Source organism: Henckelia pumila, chromosome 4 (genome assembly GCF_033568475.1).
Source record: "Henckelia pumila isolate YLH828 chromosome 4, ASM3356847v2, whole genome shotgun sequence".
In the NCBI taxonomy this organism is placed as follows: domain Eukaryota; kingdom Viridiplantae; phylum Streptophyta; class Magnoliopsida; order Lamiales; family Gesneriaceae; genus Henckelia; species Henckelia pumila.
The window spans coordinates 46,707,236-46,729,807 of NC_133123.1; the positions used below are offsets into that span (position 1 = coordinate 46,707,236).

The window sequence follows — 22,572 nt, forward strand, 5'->3', positions numbered from 1 at the left end:
AGGAGGAGTCCACTGAGAGAGAATCCCATTCTCTTTCAGATAGTCCAAAAACTCGATATTTAAGTATTCTCCACCTCGATCCGATCGAAGTTCTTCAATACTTTGACCTAGCTTGTTTTCTACTTCAGCCTTGAATTCTTTGAACTTTTCAAATGCTTCAGACTTATATTTCATTAAATATAAATACCCATACCTAAAATAATCATCAGTAAAGGTAATGAAGTAGGTGTGGCCAAATTGAGTACCAATTCTAAATGGACCACAAACATCTGTATGGATCAAATCCAACAGATTTTGACTACGCCCAGGTTTCCCCTTGAATGGAGATTTAGTCATTTTTTCTTTCAGGCAGGATTCACAAGTAGGTAGAGAGTTAATATCAGACATACCAAACATGCCCTCTCCCACTAGCTTGTTCATCCTCCTTGAGGAAATATGACCTAGCCTAGCATGCCAAAGGTTTGCCGGGTTTTGACTATCGATTTTCCTTTTGTTCGTTGTTACCGGTTTATCAACATAATTTATTGGAACGTCTTTTAATTTTAAGTTATATAGATCGTTTTTAAGTTGTCCATTTCCAATCAAACATTCATTCTTGTAAATATTGCAAATCTCATTCACAAAATTGCAAGAAAAACCATCTCTATCAAGCATAAAAACAGAAATAATGTTTTTAATCAAATCTGGAACAAATAAAACATCTCTCAAAAGTAACTTAAAATCGTTCTGCAAAATTAAATAAACGTCTCCCACAGCATTGGCTTCAACTCTAGAACCATTTTCGAGCCTCAGCTAGGTCTCACCCATTCTAAGCTTGCGACTTCTTGTCATCACCTGCAAATCATTACAAATGTGAGATCCACATCCGGTATCCAATACCCAAGAAGTAGTATTAAGTGAAACATTTATTTCAATATAAAACATACCCTTCGCAGTTCGCAACTGTTCTAGATATTCCTTGCAGTTACGTTTCCAATGACCGGGTTTCTTGCAGTGATGGCAAACATCCTTGGACTTTTCCATGTTTGAAGCCTTTGTCTTGTTCTTCATCTCGGGTCCGGTTTTCTTGGATGGGGTAGAACGTTTCTTACCCTTTGTACTTGGCCCCTTCTTAGCAGAAGAAGAGGAGCCCACCAAGAGAACCGGTTTATCCTTCTTTAAAGTGGATTCATAAGTTACAATCATATTGACCATCTCTTCAAGGGAGGCCTCAATCTTGTTCATATTGAAATTTACCACAAAACCGTCAAACGATGAAGGAAGAGAGAGAAGTAATAAGTCCACATTGAGTTCAGGCTCCAATACCAAATCAATCGTTACCAACTTCTGAATGAGCCAAATCACGCGTACCCCATGATCACGGACCGAAGTCCCTTCACGCATGCGACACATCATTAACTCTTTTACAGTAGCGAACCTTTCAGCTCTCGATTGAGCCCCAAAAAGTTCCTTGTGTTGTACGTGAATGTCAGCAGCATTCACGGTATCCTCAAATCGCCTCTAGAGTTCATCAGACATCGAAGCTTGCATATAGAATTTGGCCTTGATATCATGGTCCCACCATTTATCAAGTTTGGCCAACTCTTCCGGACTTATATCAGCTGGTGCTTCCTTCGGAGGAGATTTTTCTAACACGTAGAACATCTTCTCCAAGGTCAAGACAATCTTCAACTTACGGAACCATTCCGTATAGTTTGCGCCAGTCAGTTTATTTTGTTCGAGAATATAGAATATTGGATTGCGCGAATTCATCTTAATGAAATACTGAAAAGAAACAGACAATAATCAGTGATTGTTTAATTAATTTTTACTAAGACATAAAATAAGCGAAATTTATTTTATGAATCTCACTCCCACTATTTTAACGGTTTCACTACCCTCTAGTGAAAATGGGAACCTGTTTTTTTAGTGGGAACATGGAGTCCAATTGACAAACTATGGTCCCGAATAATATCAGCCAACCATAATTTTCAAAAGGTAGAGCCCAATTGCTTCCAAAGAAACCTCCACGTTTTTACCTCATGTCCAATAAGGGCCCAATAATATGACGCCGTTTATTGTGACACGTCAAGATGACCCATCAATATTAAGTTGTGATGGACGGTCGCCATATGGATCCCCAATAATATGAGCAAATCCCATGGGAGTTCCACCCAACTTACAACATGTGTCGATCCAATGTACAGCTTTCCGACGAACGGGCCCCCCCAATAATATGAGTCGGACCGTATCCGCGGGTAGCATCTCATACATTGATCGTTGATGGAAGGTAGGAATATTTAAACAATATTTAAATTTCCTTTATTTATCTTGATATCAATTTTAAATCATATTTAAAATTAGGGATTTTAATTTTGAAAATTTGTCTCATCATTTAAAATTTGTATGCTTGCGGGATTCATACAATTTAGTCTAAACATGCATACAACGATAATATCATATATTATATTTTAGGATGATCGATTCCATTACTAATCTACCCGTGGTTGCCAATCACGAGTCTAAGTCCAATCCTTGGTGATATGCAAGTATGCAATGCAATCCTATTACGTTGTGCTTTCAATTTACATTTCTTCAGTCTTTATTGTCTGTTGGGCCCACCTCCGTCTTCAAATATTCATCTCCCACTAAGTATAATGTATTTACAATAAATAACTATGACAAGTAGGGGATACATTTTAAGGGGTGGGAACGGGCCATAAACCAGACCCACTTTTATTACATATGACAATTCATATTGGGCCATAAACCAGGCCCATTAATAAATCCAACAACAATAAAAACAAATGTAAATTACCTAACATACACCTACAAAGTTGGTCATGGTAATCGATCATCCTTATCCAATAAAATTTATTTCAAAATTAATTTATTGGATAACATGCAATGACAATTAAATTAAAAAGGATAAAATCATATTTCATATATAAAATCTTATTTTACATACAAAATCATATTTTATCTTTTTATCAAATAAAATCATATTTTACATATAAAATCCAATTTTATACATAAAATCATATTTTACTCAATATTTCCATAAGATCATATCTTATCATCAATTGTACCAAAAATAATTAATTTCATAAAATCTGATTTAACGGATAAAATCTATAAATTTTCCAAAAATTCAAATTTATCCAAAAATCAATTTTAAAATTTTCGGACTCGAACAATTCGATCCGACGCCTCGTGGACCAATCAAAAACAATTTTCGATCGGAACAAAAATAGAATTTTAACATATTAAAATTTTAATTAAAAATAAAAAATTAATTTTCCCGGGCCGCCCAGGACGATCCTGGGCAGCCCGCGACCCAAAAGGGGCTCGGGCCGGGCACCGACGATCGCTGCCCTGGGCAGCGATGGACTCGCTGCCCGACGTTCGCTGCCCCGGGTTTGCCCATTAATTTTTAATTTTTAAAATTCTTTTGTTTCAAAAAACCAAGGCTTAAAAATTTTTGTACAATCGATTAATTTAATCGCTTGATCTGAGCAACCTGGCTTTGATACCACTGTTGGAAAACGGTGATCAGATCAATCAAAATTGATACCCGGTGCAGCGGAAGTTTTAAAATTTTATATGGAACGATTCCATATCATGGGTATCAAAACTTTACGATTAAATTGTGCGTGTAAAAATTAAATAACAATTAAATTTTTACCTTGAAATCTCGAAATGAGATTATGGACACCAACAGATAACTCTGCTTTTGTTGTATATCCCAGGAACTGATGAACGAACAATTCTTTAATCAGGTCCACGAACAGAATTCGAATTTCTCTGATAGATTGCACTAGAAAATCTATCAGAGGTTTCTACGAAGAGAATTAACGAATTTGATCCGTTAAACCAGACTGCAAATTCGAAATTCACAGACTGGATTTCAGAGAGAAAAACACAGAGGGGGGCGGCCACTCTAGGTATCAAAACCCTAGTGTTCGAAAATTATGACCTCTGTTGTGTGTAATTTCTGTACTGCAATAACTTATTTATAATGTGGGCTGCTAACAGCTTAGGGCCCATTAGTCATAAGTTCAAGCCTGACAAGCAAAGCCCGCATGTTCAGAAATTAATATAAAATTCATCGTGACTCAAATTGATAAACCAATTTCACCAATGTGCACAGAAACCATTTCTGCATCTTTTAAAGTCAAGATAAATTTTTTGAATCCGAATTCAGTGATTTCCAAAAATGCTCATCCCTATGTCATTTTAGGAAATCTTACTCTTCTAATCTGATATAAGAAGTCCTACTTCTTTGTTCATTAAATTTAACTCTTTAAATTTAACTATCTCAACGGGAATTAGAAATCCATTACTTGTGTGACCCTCAATGGTTCAGGGATACAGCTAGCCGTGGGCTCACAACTCCTTGTGACTCGGAACAACAATTTCTGACTTGCCCATCGAATCATGGTAAGAGCGCCTAGAAACATTGCCCCATGATTCCCTAGGTATCACTGATAGTGCCTGCAAGAACCAATAGATTTTGTTTAGCGTACAGTATGGTCCCTTCATCCATATATCCCGATCGAATCAACAACTATTGGTAAATTGAGAGTCGTTCGAGATTCGATAACTATGCAATGCATCTTGAAGATCAAATAGTGACATCGCATGTGCTACTAAGAAACCATTTCTTACAACACATCATGTACTCTGGCCAGAGATTCGTCACACTAATATCTCCTCAGATTGCATAGGATATCCACACTAGCAAGTATGTGGTGAATCCTTGACAACAAAGCATCGACTCCTATATGTGTCGTAACTGTACCCAATCCTGAAACCTGATGACCCCAATAGAGTCGGTAAACGAGTCAAAGTACAGTACTAGCATATAGAGTCTCAATGATGTTTCAAGTAGTAAGGACTAATGGTGTACAACCAAAACCGCGGACTTTATCCACTCGATAAGTGATAACCACTTGGAAATTCCGGAAGGGTAGTTCGATCATTCATCGTATGAATATCCATTTGCATGCATTGAACATCTCTATGTTCCTTACCAATGAAACGTGGTACTCGGCATCGCAAATGCTAGTCTCAATCTCGAGCGATCCTTATCCTTATTGACGGACGGCTCAATCGACTAGGAACTGTTTAGAATATACAGTGACTATAAGATGTGTTTCATGATAGCCATCCCCATGTGCCACCACATCTTACATACACTATAGTATATTCAAGGTCTTCATCTAAACATCTTATAGTATGTCACAATATAATAATATGATAAAAGATAAAGTAAACGCCATTATAAAAGTGTAAATTATATTAAACAAAAGATTGTTTATACATAGAGTCATAAAAGCCCTTAGCCACAAGTTGGCTCACCGGGCACCCACTCTTTCAGTAGGATCATAATTTCTAGTACAAGAATATACAATATAAATCCAGCTTCCAACCCTACCCATGAGAAGACCCAAAATAAAATTAATCCAATATGTATGCACAAATCATTCAAAAAAGGTTTCAGGGTTCAGAATCAACAAATATGCCTATGACAAAGTGTAAGACAAACAAAAAAAAAATTGAATATCAACAGAAAGGTGATAAATATAAATGAAACTAAACAGCAGGTATCAAGAACATAACAATCAAGTATACAAGTACACAAGGTATAAGGATCAATGTAACACCAATAAGCAAACTAACCTCTTCTCCTAGCGATTCGCATTGAAGAAGAGATGGATCGCACAATAATCCAGATGAGATTTGTTGGCAATAAACTCATGACCCATACACTTATAGCCCAACAGCTTGCAAAAAAACCGATTTGGCGCAGAATCAACAAATCAGTTAGTAATAAGCAAAAAATGGATATGATGGAACTTACAAAGCCTTAAAACGGTAAAATAACAAGTATGTTGCATGCCCAAATTGAGAATCCTGCAAACACAAAGTCGAAATTCAATTTCCTACCAAATATTCCCTTTAAGTTTTGAACTGCAACATGAACACATTTATAAATTAATAATAGTGTGATACAAACAACAAAATTCGAAATAAATCAAGCGACCATATTCTTACTTCGGGGCATCCAGGTTGTAATCATGCTAAAATGGTTCTAAAAAATCGAGAAAATATAGAATGAACTCAGAATAGTAGTTCTCACCCGAGATCAATCAAGCGACCATCATTGTACTGTTGTGCATACCTTTTACAGTGTACAAAATTCTAAACCTGCAGCCTCATGTACCTCAATCATGCTGAAAGTTATAAAAGAGCTAAATATTAACCACATCATTGCTGCAACGCAAATAATAAACACTACAAGAAAAATTCACAAACAAAACACTTTTAACAAAAAGGGTTGTCTTTTTTTAAAAGACAACACTTTTAGTGAAAAGCGTTGTCGTTATATGTTTTTTGTTCATCAAAGACAACGCTTATTTTAAAAAGCGTTGTCAATAAGCATTTTTTTGGGGTCAAAGACAATGCTTTAAAAAGTGTTGTCTATGAGCGTTTTTTTCCCCATGTATCACAACACTTTTTAAAAAGTGTTGTAGAAAAAATATTATTTTTATTTAAAATAAAACATAAAATAAATAATATTTCCTTAGCCAATTAGATCCCCAAATCTCAGACCCCATCTCTCGATCGCGATTTCTTCTTCCGACATATCCCTTAGCTCCTTTTTCTCTCTTTCAATTCAAAATCCCACCTCGATTTATGGATTCAATTTTTGCTCAATTCTTCAAACGATTTTTGAAGTGACTCCGACGATGAATTGGTTGACACCTCGCAATGTTCTCGCTCGAGCCGTCGGGAAGCCCACCTCGCATCTTCACTATAGGTGAATACCGATCCCTTAGTTTTGTGGTTCAAAAGCTGTTCCAAATCTACGACGAACAACAGATTCATCAGTTGGTTACATCGTTCACTGAGGATCCCGCTGTGTTCATATCGGCCTGTCTTGAGCCTCTAGGGTATGTTTAGAACTCGACTACTGTATTTCTCCCTTGAATGTATAAATCTGATTTCTGGATTTTTGATTTTCTTTGCTTTATTGATAAAGTCTAACCTTACAACGATTTCATCAAATTTAACTTTCTCCATCAAACCCTCTGTAAATCTTCAATCAAAGCAATTTGCAGCATTCATTGTGTGAAAAACTGTATGTACTACATGTCCAAGAAGCAGTATACAGCCCACTATCTGGACTCCGAGGATTCAACATTGTCCTCTATTTCTGTCATTTGATAAAAACAACCATTAATTTCACTATTGATCTTTGATACTCTAACCAAACATATGATTGACTGTAAATTTGTTATATGCCATTGATTTTTCTGTTTAACGCATGTCGCATGCTCTAATCAATTGTAAAATTTGTAGCAGCACATAGATTTGTCATTTTCAGTAGATGCACCAAATTTTGTTACGGCTTCTCTCTCCAGGAAGCAATTGAGGGTGGTATGTTTGGCTTTGTTTTCACTGCTTCCAGTGATCTGTTTTGAAAAAAATATTTATTTTTTTTCCTTTTGAAAAAGTATTAGGAAATGAAGTGTATGTTTGGTTTTGATTGTCTTTTAAAAAAACTTAATAGTGGTCAAATCATTTGGTAATTGATCTTTTAATGGTATGTTGATTTTTGTATGTTTATTGTGTTATAACATTTTATAATTTCATATAATGTAACAACGTTGTATTTTTTAGGAAATATGGAAATAAAAGTCAATCTGAAAATGAATTTTTAGAAAATGATATGAACATAAGATGGTGGGCTTTGCTTTTCTAGATGAGAATTGGTTTTATAGAATAAAATTAAACGTATATTAGAAAATTGGTCTTTAGAAAATATTAGTTGAGTGTGACCTTGGTGAGGTTATTTTCAGTAGCAACTTTCTTACGAAGATTTTTTAAAATTAACTTGGATTGATATAACGTTGTTGGTCATGGTAGTTTGAGGAGAGGAGGATGCAATTCAATAGAGATTGAATCGACGATTTAGAGATGGTTGGTATTGAGGCTTTGGTTGGGGTTGGTGGAATGACATTTGGTGGCAGAAGCCAACACTGTTGACATTTTGTTACCATAAATATTACATTAGAGTTGCACATTCAGGATCCATTGGATCCTTATGGAGATATCATAAATTGTGATTGCAAGCAGAGTCTGTGGGAGTGTCTTTTTTTGCTTCTGTTCCTAGGCATTAACCTGCCATTATTTATTGGTGTCACAGGCAATTGCTGACTTGACAAAAGCATTGGAATTTGAGCCAAACTCGGTGGACATATTGCATGAAAGGGGTACTTATGATGACTCGACATTTTATGTTGTTGTTTTATGATTTGTTTCATATTACCTCCAGCCTTTATCATTTTCTTAAAGATCATGGTATTTCAAATTAAATTAATATAACCAGTGTTCCTGGCTATCTCTACAAATCTGGCAAAGGCCAAGTGTACGGTTGTGGATGGGGAAAAAGAGATCACAACATTTATTTTCAGAACAAGTTAATAACTTATTTGAAATTTATGATGGAGAAGAACAGACAATAAACGTTATTTGAAAGTTCTAAGGAACAATTTAACACAGAAGCGCACAAATTTTAACTGCAGAAGAGACAAAATACAACAGAACTCCCATCAGCAACAAAATTTAGAAATTTCAAATATTTTTCAAAAGAAATATTATAGGTCTTCACAATTTGTATGGACGCATACTGTTTCATTGCAACTAAAAACTGGCCGATATCTGCTTAACATTGTTAGGACACCGACATCTAGACCTGTTTCTTGCATATTGTGCTTATCGTGAAAGATGAAGGCTCCTTTATTTTTCTTTAATATTATTTTTTCCCTCTTTAAATTGCTTGTTACTTTGCTACATGTTACAGAAGTAATCATGTAAATAAAATACTTTTCAGGTATTTTAAATTTTAAATTTAAGGATTATGAAGCTGCTATTAATGACTTAACTGCATGTGTAAATGTTGACTCAGATAACAAATCTGCATAAACTTACCTGGTCAGTCCAATACAACTAAGCTTCAGTTGTTACTTTTGTTTAGCAAAGTAAATGACTTACACAAAAATGTGTAGTGATAAATTGCATCTGGTTTGTTTCATAGGGTTTGTCTCTATCCTCACTTGGTGAATATAAAAGAGCTGAAGAGGCACACCTGAAAGCAATCCAAATCGATCAAAATTTCCTTGAGGCTTGGACTCATCTTACACAGGTATCAATGAGTGAACATGTAGTTGTATATGCTTTCTCACCTATATTCTACAATGAATGATTCACAACTTATGTGGCATACTCTCAGAAAGCAAATAAATATCTTAATCTTTCTGCAAGTAGATAGCCTAGAATTGAAACAAACTCAGTGCCTCCTTTTCATCTCTGTTTCTAAACTTTGGAAACTATGTTGCTAATGCACACGGCAAAAGTGGAAGATAAGATTGGAGCTGTTCCCCATGGATTATCTACAGATTCTAATGTTGTTAAGAGGTGTTTTGAAATACCATCTTCATGTTTCATTCAAATGATGTTTGTCACTTTAAAATTATCAATAATCAATCTATATTTTTGGGTGTGTGATTTGCTGCTGTTATTCAGAGAATGAGAGTCCATATCAAGGAAAACTCTTCGTGCCGATGATGAGAAGTATCAATTCCAGGCTGAAGTTTCACGGCTTATGGACATCATTATCAACTCGCTTTACAGCAATAAGGATATTTTCTTGAGAGAGTTGATCTCAAATGCCTCTAATGTGAGCTTTTGTTGTTCCCCTTTGTTTGATGTTATTTACATCAACTGTTGGAACACGGTCGTTCTCCAGATCAAAAAAAAAGTGATACCCATTGCAGCGCAAGTTTTAAAATTTTATATGGAACGATTCCATATGGTTATCAAATTCCTATGATTAAAATTGATAACATAAAATTTAAACAATGTAAATTTTACCTTAAAATCTTGAAACGAGATTATGGACACCAACAGATTAAACTGCTCTTGTTGTATATCTCAGGAACTGATGAACGAACGTTTCTTCAATCAGGTCCACGAACAAAAGTTTAATCCCTCTGATAGACTGCACTAGAAAGTCTATCAAAAGTTTCTACGAAGAAAAATAACAGATTTGATCTGCTAATTCAGATTGCAAATTCGAAATTTGCAGACGGAAAAATCTCAAAGACAGAGGGAAGGGGGGCGGCCGAAACTAGGGAGAAACTCTCTAGGGTTTTCGAAAATTTATGACCTTCTGTTGTGTAATTTCTGCACTGCAATAACTTATTTATAATGTGGGCTGCTAACATCTTAGGGCCCTTTAGTCATAAGTTCAAGCCTAACAAGCAAAGCCTGCATGTTCAGAAATTAATATAAAATTCATCATGACTCAGATTGATAAACCAATTTCACCAATGTGCACAGAAACTATTTTTGCATCTTTTAAAGTCAAGACAAATTTTCTGAATCCGAATTCAGTGGTTTCCAAAAATGTCCATCACTATGTCATTTTAGGAAATCGTACTCTCTCTTCTCTTAAATAAGAAGTCCCACTTCTTTATTCACTAAATTTAACTCTTTAAATTTAATTATCTCAACGGGGATTAAAAATCCATTACTTGTGTAACCCTCAACGGTTCAGGGATACAGCTAGCCATGGGCTCACAACTCCTTATGACTCGGAACAACAATTTCCGACTTACCCAACGAATCATGGTAAGAGTGCCTAGAAACATCGCCCCATGATTCCCTAGGTATCACTGATATTGCCTGCAAGAACCAATAGATTTTGGTTAGCGTACAGTATGGTCCCTTCATCCATATATCCCGATCGAATGAACAACCATTGGTAAATCGAGAGTCGTTCGAGATTCGATAACTATGCATTACATCTTGGAGATCAAATAGTGACATCGCATGTGTTACTAGGAACACCGAGTAACCTAAAACACATCATGTACTCTGGCCAGAGATTCGTCACACTAATATCTCCTCATATCGCATAGGATATCCATACTCGCAAGTATGTGGTGAATCCTTGACAACAAAGCATCGACTCCTATATGTGTCGTAACTATACCCAATCCCGACACTTGATGACCCCAATAGAGTCGGTAAACGAGTCAAAGTACAGTACTAGCATATAGAGTCTCAATGATGTTTCAAGTAGTAAGGACTAATAGTGTACAACCAAAACCGCGGACTTTATCCACTGGATAAGTGATAACCACTTGGAATGTCCGGATAGGGTAGTTCGATCATTCATCATATGAATATCCATTTGCATGCTTTGAACATCTCTATGTTCCATACCAATGAAACTTAGTACTAGGCATCGCAAATGCTAGTCTCAATCTCGAGCGATCCTTATCCTTATTTGCGGACGGCTCAATCGACTAGGAACTGTTTAGAATATACAGTGACTATAAGATGTGTTTCATGGTAGTCATCCCAATGTACTACCACATCTTACATACACTATAGTATATTCAAGGTCTTTATCAAAACAACAATAGTATATCATAATATATCAATATGAAGGAAGACAAAGTAAATGCCATTATTAAAAAGTGTAAATTATATTAAACAAAAGATTGTTTACACGTAGAGTCATAACAGCCCTTAACCACAATTTGGCAAACCGGGCACCCACTCTTTCAATCTCCCACTTGCCCTAAAGCCAACTAGTCATACTACGTAATCCCATTGCTTTGCGATGTTTGTCAAACAATGGTCCTGGAAAGGGCTTAGTAAGCGGATCAACGATATTGTCTGCAGAGGCCACTCTCTCGACAGTGATGTCTCCTCTATCCATGATCTCCCGGATGATGTGGTATTTCCTCAGTATGTGTTTGGACTTCTGATGAGACCTTGGTTCCTTTGCCTAAGCAATGGCACCCGTGTTGTCACAGTACACCGGGACTGGACCAACAGTTTCAGGAATTACACCCAACTCTTGGATGAATTTCCTAATCCAAACCGTCTCTTTAGCAGCAGCTGATGCTGCAATGTATTCTGCCTCAGTGGTGGAATCCACTGTGGTGTCTTGCTTGGAACTCTTCCAAGAGACAGCACCGCCATTGAGCACGAATACAAATCCAGAGGTTGACTTCGAGTCATCGACGTCACTTTGGAAGCTAGAGTCGGTGTAGCATTCCAATTTCAATTCTCTTCCTCCATAAACCATGAATACATTCTTAGTTCTTCTTAAGTACTTAAGAATATCCTTCACGGCTTTCCAATGCGTTTGACTGGGATTGGCTTGATATCTGCTCGTCACACTCAGAGCAAATGCCACATACGGTCTGGTAGATATCATCCCATAAATGATACTCCCTATGGCTGACGCATATGGTATGTGTGTCATTTTCTCTATCTCTTCGTCAGTCTTGGACACATAGACTTGGATAGAGAGACTCCATGACACATAGGTATATGTCCTCTCTTGGACTCATCCATTGAAAACCTTTTCAATATGGTGTCGATGTAGGTTGCTTGAGTGAGTCTTATCATTCTTTTAGATCTATCTCTATAGATCTGTATTCCTAGAATATAGGATGACTCACCTAAATCTTCATCGAGAATCTACCTGACAACCATATCTTAATTAACTGCAACATCCCTATATCATTCCCAATGAGTAGGATGTCATCAACATAAAGTACTAAGAATGTTATCGCATCCTTAACTACTTTCTTGTACACGCATGGTTCCTCCGGGTTCTTGATGAAACCAAAATCCTTTATTGTTTCATCAAATTTTTGGTTCCAACTTCTTGATGCTTGTTTGAGACCATAAATTGATCTCTGAAGCTTGCATACCTTATGCTCGCTTCCCATGGATGTGTATCCCTCAGGCTGCATCATATAGATATCTTCCTTAATGTTTCCATTAAGAAATGCAGTCTTCACATCCATTTGCCATATTTCATAGTCATACCAAGCTGCTATGGCAATAATGATTCTTATGGACTTGAACATTGCGACTGGTGAAAAAGTTTCATCATAGTCAACTCCTTGTCTTTGAGTATAACCTTTTACCATCAATCGTGCCTTGTAGGTCAGTACCTTTCCATCAGGCCCAAGTTTTCTCTTGTAGATCTATTTACTCCCTATTGGAAAAATTCCATTGGGAGGATCTACTAATGACCAAACTTGGTTTGTATGCATCGAATTTATTTCCGACTGTATAGCTTCAAGACATAAATTCGAATCCGCATCAGAAATTGCTTCCTTGAAGTTTCTTGGATCATATCCATTGTCGGGTTCACTTTGATCCCCTTCAAGAAGAAGACCATATCTAATAGGAGGCCTAGAAGTCCTCTCGGATATTCTAGTAATAGGCGTGTCTTGTGATGATTCTTGAGGTATAGGATCTTTATTTTATATCTCGAGTTCTTCTCGAATTTCTTTGAGTTCCATCATCTTTCCTTTCTTATCCAATAAGAACTCCTTCTCCAAGAAGGTGGCATTCCTTGAAACAAACACTTTTGTTTCAGTAGGATGATAGAAATAACATAAGGTGGATCGACTATCCAACTTATCTCCCACTAACTGCTTCACGTAAGCAGGACATCCCCAAATTCTCAAGTACAAATACTTAGGAGCTTTGCCATTCCATAACTCGTATGGTGTTTTGTCCACTTCTTTAGTGTAGACGTTGTTCAACAACAATACCGCCGTTTCAAGAGCATAGCCCCAAAATGAAGGTGGGAGCTGAATGAAGCTCATCATAGATCAAACCATGTCCAACAAGGTTCGATTGTGACGCTCCAAAACACCATTCACCTGAGGTGTCATAGGAGGAGTCCACTGAGAGAGAATCCCATTCTCTTTTAGATAATCCAAGAACTCGGTACTTAAGTATTCTCCACCTCGATCTGATCAAAGTGCTTTAATACTCTTACCTAGTTTGTTTTCTACTTCAGCCTTGAATTCTTTGAAGTTTTCAAATGAGTCAGACTTATATTTCATCAAATATAAGTACCCATACCTAGAATTATCATCAGTAAAGGTAATGAAGTAGGTGTGACCAAATTTAGTACCGATACTAAATTGTCCACAAACATCTGTATGGATCAAATCCAACAGATTTTGACTACGCTCAGGCTTTCCTTTGAAGGAGATTTAGTCATTTTTCCTTTTAGGCAGGACTCACAAGTATGTAGAGAGTTAATATCAGACATATCAAATATGCCCTCTCCCACTAGCTTGTTCATCCTCCTTGAGGACATATGACCTAGCCTAGCATGCCAAAGGTTTGCTGGGTTTTGACTATCGTTTTTCCTTTTATTTGTTGTTACAGGCTTATCAACATAATTAATTGGAATGTTATTTAATTTTAAGTTATATAGATCGTTTTCAAGTTGTCCATTTCCAATCAAACATTCATTCTTGTAAATATTGCAAATCTCATTCACAAAATTACAAGAAAAACCATTTCTATCAAGCATAGAAATAGAATAATGTTTTTAATCGAATCTGGCACAAATAAAACGTCTCTCAAAAATAACTTAAAATCGTTTTGCAAAACTAAATAAATGTCTCCTATAGCTTGGGCTTTAACTCTAGAACCATTTCCGAGTCTTAGCTGGGTCCCACCCTTCCTAAGCTTATTACTTCTTTTCATCATTTGCAACTCATTGCAAATGTGAGATCTACATCTGGTATCCAATACCCAAGAAGTAGTATTAAGTAAAACATTTATTTCAATGTAAAACATACCCTTTGCAGTTACGTTTCCAATGACCGGGTTTCTTGCAGTGATGGCAAACTAGTTTAGACTTGTCCAATTTTGCATGTAACATTTGGCCTTGAGATCATTGTCCAACCATTTCTCTAGTTCAGCCAACCTTTCGACAGTTACATCAGCCGGGGCTATTTTCAGAGAAGCCTTTTCTAACACTTAGAAAATCTTTTCCGAAATCTGGACAATCTTAACTTATTGAACCATTCCGTATAGTTGCGCCAGAAAGTTTGTTTTGTTCGAGAATTGAAACATGTGGATTACGAAGATTCATCATAATGATATACTAAGATGAAATAGACAATAATCGATGATTATTTAATTAATTTACTAAGACATAAAATATGGCGAATTTTAATTTTAAGAATTACACTCCCACTATTTTAACGATTTCACTATCCTCTAGTGAAAACGGGAAACTCCTTTCCTTAGTGGGAACATGGAGTCCAATTGACAAATCATAGTCCCGAATAATATCAGCCAACCATAATTTTCAAAAGGTAGAGCCCAATTATTTCCAAAGTAACCCCCATGTTTTTACCTCATGTCCAATAAGGGCCCAATAATATGATGTTGTTTAATGTGACATGTCAAGATGACCCATCAATATTAAGTTATGATGGACGGTCGCCATGTAGATTCCCAATAATATGAGCCAATCCCATGGGAGTTCCATCCAACTTACAACATGTGTCGATCTAATGTACAGCTTTCCAACGAACAGGACCCCCCAATAATATGAGCCGGACCGTGCCCGCGGGTAGCATCTCATACATTGATCGTTGATGGAAGGTAGGAACATTTAAACAATATTTAAATTCCCTTTTGTTTATCTTGATATCAAATTTAAATCATATTTAAAATGAGAGATTTTAATTTCGAAAATTTGTCTCATCATTTAAAATTTGTATGCTTGCGGGATTCATACAATTTAGTCTAAACATGCATACAACAATAATATCATATATTATTTTAGGATGATCGATTCCATTACTAATCGACTCGTGGTTGTCAATCACGAGTCTAAGTCCAATCCTAGGTAATATGAAAGTATGCAATGCAATCCTATTACATTGAGCTTTCAATTTACATTTTTCGGTCTTTATTGTCTGCTGGGCCCATCTTTGTCTTCAAATCTTCATCTCCCACTAAGTCTAAAATTTACAATAAATTTCGATCATAAATTTATTGTATATTTTAGAGGATACATATTTAAGGGGTGGGAACGGGCCAGAAACCAGACCTACTTTTATTACTTATGACAATTCATATTGGGCCATAAACCAGACCCATTAATAAATCCAACAACAATAATTAAAACCAAATGTAAACAACCTAATATACACCTATAACATTGGTCATGGCAATCGATCATCCTTATCCAATAATATTTAATTCAAAAATTAATTTATTGGATATCATGAAATGACAATAAATATAAATAGATAAAATCATATTTCATACATAAAATCTTATTTTATATATAAAATCATATTTTATCTAGTTTATCCATAAAATAATATTTTACATATAAAATCCTATTTATACATAAAATCATATTTTATTATCAATTGTACCATAATTATTAATTTTATAAAATCTAATTTAATGGATAAAATTTATAAATTTTCCAAAAATTCAAATTTATCCAAAAATCAATTTTTAAAATTTTGGACTCAAACAATTTGATCCGATGCCTCGTGGACCAATCAAAAACAATTTTCAATCCGACCAAAAACTGAAATTTCAAAAATTTCAAAAAAATCAAAAATTATATTTTAAAATTTTCGGACTGCCCGGGACAATCCCGGGCAGCCCGGCCTCCACGTGGGACAAGGCTGCCCACGTGGAGGTGGGCAGCGCCGTGCACTGCCCTTGGGCAGCGATCAAATCGTTGCCCTGGGAAGCGACGTGCGCTGCCCCGGGCAGCGACACTCACTACCCCATTACCCTGGAATTTAATTTAAAATTTTCGTTTTATTTTTCTGAAAAATCGAGGCCGGTAAAATCGAATAAATTTTAATCATAAAATTCGAGAACCACCTGGCTCTGATACAACTGTTGGAACACGGTCGTTCTCCGGATCGAAAAAGAAAGTGATATCCGTTGCAGCGGAAGTTTTTAAATTTTATATGGAACGATTCCATATGGGTATCAAATTCCTACGATTAAAATTGATAACATAAAATTTAAACAATGTAAATTTTACCTTAAAATTTTGAAACGAGATTATGGACACCAACAGATTAAACTGCTCTTGTTGTATATCCCAGGAACTGATGAACGAACGTTTCTTCAATCAAGTCCACGAACAGAAGTTTAATCCCTCTGATAGACTGCACTACAAAGTCTATCAGAAGTTTCTACGAAGAGAAATAACAGATTTGATCTGCTAATTCAGACTGCAAATTCGAAATTTGTAGACTGAAAAATCTCAAAGACAGAGGGAAGGGGGGCGGCCGAAACTAGAGAGAAACTCTCGAGGGTTTTCAAAAATTTATGACCTTCTGTTGTGTAATTTCTTCACTGCAATAACTTATTTATAATGTGGGCTGCTAACAGCTTAGAGCCCATTAGTCATAAGTTCAAGCCTGACAAGCAAAGCCCGCATGTTCAGAAATTAATATAAAATTTATCGTGACTCAGATTGATAAACCAATTTCACCAATGTGCACAGAAACCATTTTTGCCCATTGGTTAGCGTACAGTATGGTCCCTTCATCCATATATCCCGATCGAATCAACAACCATTGGTAAATCGAGAGTCGTTCGAGATTCGATAACTATGCATTACATCTTGGAGATCAAATAGTGACATCGCATGTGTTACTAGGAACACCGAGTAACCTAAAACACATCATGTACTCTGGCCAGAGATTCGTCACACTAATATCTCCTCATATCGCATAGTATATCCACACTCGCAAGTATGTGGTGAATCCTTGACAACAAAGCATCGACTCCTATATGTGTCGTAACTATACCCAATCCCGACACTTGATGACCCCAATAGAGTCGGTAAACGAGTCAAAGTACAGTACTAGCATATAGAGTCTCAATGATGTTTCAAGTAGTAAGGACTAATAGCGTACAACCAAAACCGCGGACTTTATCCACTCGATAAGTGATAACCACTTGGAAAGTCCGGATAGGGTAGTTCGATCATTCATCATATGAATATCCATTTGCATGCTTTGAACATCTCTATGTTTCATACCAATGAAACGTGGTACTAGACATCGCAAATGCTAGTCTCAATCTCGAGCGATCCTTATCCTTATTTGCGGACGGCTCAATTGACTAGGAACTGTTTAGAATATACAGTGACTATAAGATTTGTTTCATGATAGTCATCCCAATGTACTACCACATCTTACATACACTATAGTATATTCAAGGTCTTTATCAAAACAACAATAGTATATCATAATATATCAATATGAAGGAAGATAAAGTAAATGCCATTATTAAAAAGTGTAAATTATATTAAACAAAATATTGTTTACACATAGAGTCATAACAGCCCTTAACCACAAGTTGGCTAACCGGGCACCCACTCTTTTATCAACTTCGCTGGAAAGAGCTTGTGTTTGATGTATGTTTGTTGCTGATTTAGGCACTGGACAAGATTAGATTCCTTTCACTCACCGACAAAGAAATTTTGGGTGAAGGGGATGATACAAAGCTCGAGATTCAGGTTTGTGATTTATTGGTTTTAGTTTAGTCAGTTTTGCTAAATTTTTCGTTTAGCATTTTGTAGGAAGCTTTTAAGCATTAGATTATGGTATTACTGATGCATGGAATAAGTTTTCCAATGTTGTAAAGAATAATTTTTCAGATTTTCATGAAAGTACTCTGGAGTCTGTTAAGTGGCTGTATTAGAATTTTATAGACATCATATTTCTTGATTATGTATTGACTGCTTGTTGAGTGTTGTAATCATAAAGATTTCTCGTGGAATTTTAAGTTGTTTAATCAGATTGTATAATGAACTCATTTTTTTGAAAATTAATGGACATGACTTATTATGAACAAAATGAACAAATGTAGATTACATTGGACAAAGAGAAGAAAACAGTTTCAATTCATGACAGAGGTATTGGAATGACATAGGAGGATTTGATTAAGAATTTGGGAACCATTGCCAAATCTGGAACTTCAGTTGTGTGTATGTTTGTTTGTATCTTGTATTCATGTATGATGGCTCAACAGTTGATTTCACTTTTACTTGAAAGCATTTACATATCTGATTTTCCTCGTTTTTAACTTTCAATGACCTTTTTCTATACAACATTTGTAGACAAAATGCAGACCAGTGGAGATCTTAACCTTATTGGGCAATTTGGTGTTGGATTTTACTCCATATATCTTGTGGCTGACTACGTTGAAGTGATTAGCAAACATAATGTATGCCAAGTACTTTATCAATCGATCGAATCAGTATTTCTGGACTTAGTTGCTTTAGTTTTGTTGCTCGATTGATCCAAGTTTTAATTGAATTTGAGGTGTGGGTTGTGTAATTATATATTTGTTTAATTTATGTAGAAATTAAGGTTCTGCAGTTATGGATCGGCCTATTTTGAAGACAACGGTGGAGAAGGCGGCCTCGAGTCTAGCTACTGGGATATTTTGTGGTTCCATAGCTGCTTTGATCACTCTTCCCCTTGTTGAGGAGTAGGGGGGGGGGGGGGTTGCGATTCATTCAGCAAAGATGCTGGGACATTATGTGTGGAAATTTGTTGCAGCTAATGCGGCCTTTGCTATTGTAAGGTTGTCACTCGAGAAATAACGAAAGAAACAAGACATTATTAATTTGTCAGTTGGTATTGTATGTTTCAGTTTCACAGGTGGGGCTTTTGTTTTTATCGATTTATCTTAATTAATTAGTTGATGAACAGTATTGGGGTTAATTAATTGTATATGAAATGATTATATATCCTTGTTGGGTGGCTGTGTGAGATTCTATGACTGTTTAAATAAATATTGTTAATTAATTTACCTCATCTAATTAAGGATTTGTGTACGTGTATAGATACAGTGATTCATTCATTTATGTTAACTCTCCTTCTTCATGCCAATTCTCTTATTTTACATGCGCTTATATAATAATACTCTTCTAGACAGGAGTCCTCCATGCATGTTCATTAATATTGTATATAATTCATTGTATAGCAATCATGTTTGATTTCTTTATACACAATAGAACATTCATTTAAAAGTGTGTGTGCTGTATAAATATGCTTATTCCAGGTTAAGGAACACAGCATTACCTACAAGAATGAGGATGGAATCATTGGGAAAATTTAATTTCTCAACTAGCAAACTTATCACGTTTTTAAGGTCCAGTGCATCTCCCAGGATCTCATACTCCTAGTTCTTGTGACCGACTCCACAGAGGAACGCCAGCTTCCCTCTCGGAGGTTTGTTTGAGGTAGCGCCAGAAATATCCAAACTCTCTGTTATAAATTTTTTTATTGCTGCATGTATATTTTCTCATACATCTCAAGGGGTTTCCTATTACAAATTTAATTGCACAAATCCCTCGCTTGTGGTGATGTTATGCCTTGCGAGTTTTTACACTACTGTGATATATAATAGTCCAGACACGCATTTATCCTCATCACAATTAACTTGTACTGAATGTTTGATGTTTGCCCATTTTTCTTGAATTACATATTGATCCCTTTGGTAGCAGTCAACTGGAAAATATTTTACAATATATAATGATTTATTTAAATCTTTACTTGGTGATAAAACTGCATTCTTTGTTGGGCTCTTGTGCCAATATGATCTCAATGAGGTATGGGGCTTCTCGGTTGACATTTGTCAGGCTTCTTCCCTATTCTGGAACTTCCTTATGTTCCATGTTTGTTGTGACTCTGAAGCACTCTGTATTTAGGTTTTTTTATGTTGCGACTTTGTAACTAAGCTTAATTTTTATGCTTTAGAATTCTTATGATTTAAAAATTTTTCGTGAATATATATACTCTGAAGAAATTGCTGATACAAATTGATCTACAGGTGCGTAGGATTTCAGCTTGTGAAACTATGAGATCAGCAACTACCAATTGCAGTGATAAGACAGGAACTTTGACATGGCCGAGATGAACATGAAGAGTTCGATTATTTGTTATATTTGAATGATTTTTGTTATATTTGAATGATTTATAATATTTAAATATTGTATGTTAGATTTAATTTTCAAAAATTTTGAATATTAAGTGATAATATTGAAAATTTGTGAATTATTATTATTTTTTTTGAGAAAAGACAACGCTTTTTAAACGTTGTCGTAGGTGAAAAAAGCGTTGTCGTTACTAAAAAAGACAACGCTTAAAAAGCGTTGTCTTTTTCAAATATCACAACGCTTTTTATGCGTTGTCTTTGCTCGAAACGACAACGCTTTTTAAGCGTTGTCTTTGACCGTGTTAAGTGTATTTTATACACTTAATTTATATATGATTTTATTTGTTAAATATTTATTTCGAGCAGATTTATGTGTGGGTTTTGTTGTTTTTGTGTTCGTAGGAAATTATGGAGATTTGGTGGAGAAAAGAAGAAATTAATGGAAAAGAAGAATTATTGTTCAAGAAAATAAGAAATAAGATTTATTTGGAGAAAAGAATAAAAGAAAAGAGAAAGAAAAGAAGAAGAAGAAAGAAACGATCAGACAAGATAAGGTTAATGGGCTTTTTGTTATTGGGCCAAGAAAGAATTCTTTAGCGCTTCTTGTTAGCACTTAAACTAGAGCAATCGCGCAATGTTTCTGAAATCTGAGAATTGAAATTACGAGATTGAGGCGCGCCCGCGCCTTCACTTGAGCGCCGCCCCATCGCTGTGTTTTGGAAATTTTATTAAATCGGGAAATTTTTATGGGCTTGATTTTGTGGGCTTTTGTGCACGTTATAAAAAGATTTTTGTCAGACTTGAGAAGAGGGAGGAGGGCCGCCACATTAACAGAGGATATCAGAGATTGATCGTGAACTTTTGTGATTTTTATGGAGCTCAACTGAAGAACGAAGACGGAGTTTGATCGACCGAACACGGCGTCGACGACGGATTTGTTTTCTATCTTTTTATTTTATTCTAAATATGTTTAGATTTTTGAACATGTTTTGGTTTATTCAGAATTTTATTATGAACTAAATTTTTAGAGTCTAGAGGTCGGATGGAACCTGGTGTAAACGCTTTCATGAATTCTTGATTTTATTGGATTGAGTTTCTTCTAGATTAATTTTTTTTCTAGAATTGATTGTCTTTTCAATTATCTGATCAATAATTGATTTGTTATATTTATTTGAAATCATTGCTCGGAAGAGGGGATTTTGAATAGGACATTAGAAACTACACTGTTAATTATTTATACAGCTCGGGAGAGTGTATGATTTTAACAGAGCTTTTAAAAAGAACATTGTTTTGTGATAGTTCACTGCGATAAATTCTTAATTGGAATATTGGAATTGAATTGTAGTTGATAAACATTATTTGTTGCTCGGGAGAGAGAAATAATATACGTAAGTGTTCTTGGTTATTAATTGATTGGAATTCATGAAGATTAATCATTTAGGATTGACTATTGTTGAAACCAGGTGAAATCTATACCTCTAGACCATTTTTCTCTGATTGATTTTTAAGCTGAAAGTTGTGTGCGTGACTTTAAATCTCTTAATTATTTTATTTTTATTGCAAAATTCTTGATTATTGATTTTCTAGATAAAGTTTAGACTATTCTAATTACAAGTACTAAATATTTTCATTTTACTCTCTGAGGGATCGATATCTGATTTAATCACTATATTAAAACTTGACACTCGTACGCTTGCGAGGAATTTTCACAACAAGTTTTTGGCGTCGTTGCCGGGGAGT

The 22,572-nt window shown here is 35.6% G+C and overlaps 1 pseudogene; it reads left to right on the plus strand.

Annotated features, from left to right (window-relative positions):
• The first annotated feature begins 9,385 nt into the window (after window positions 1-9,385).
• LOC140860971 (endoplasmin homolog) lies at window positions 9,386-19,377 on the plus strand (annotated as a pseudogene).
• The last annotated feature ends 3,195 nt before the right edge of the window (window positions 19,378-22,572 follow it).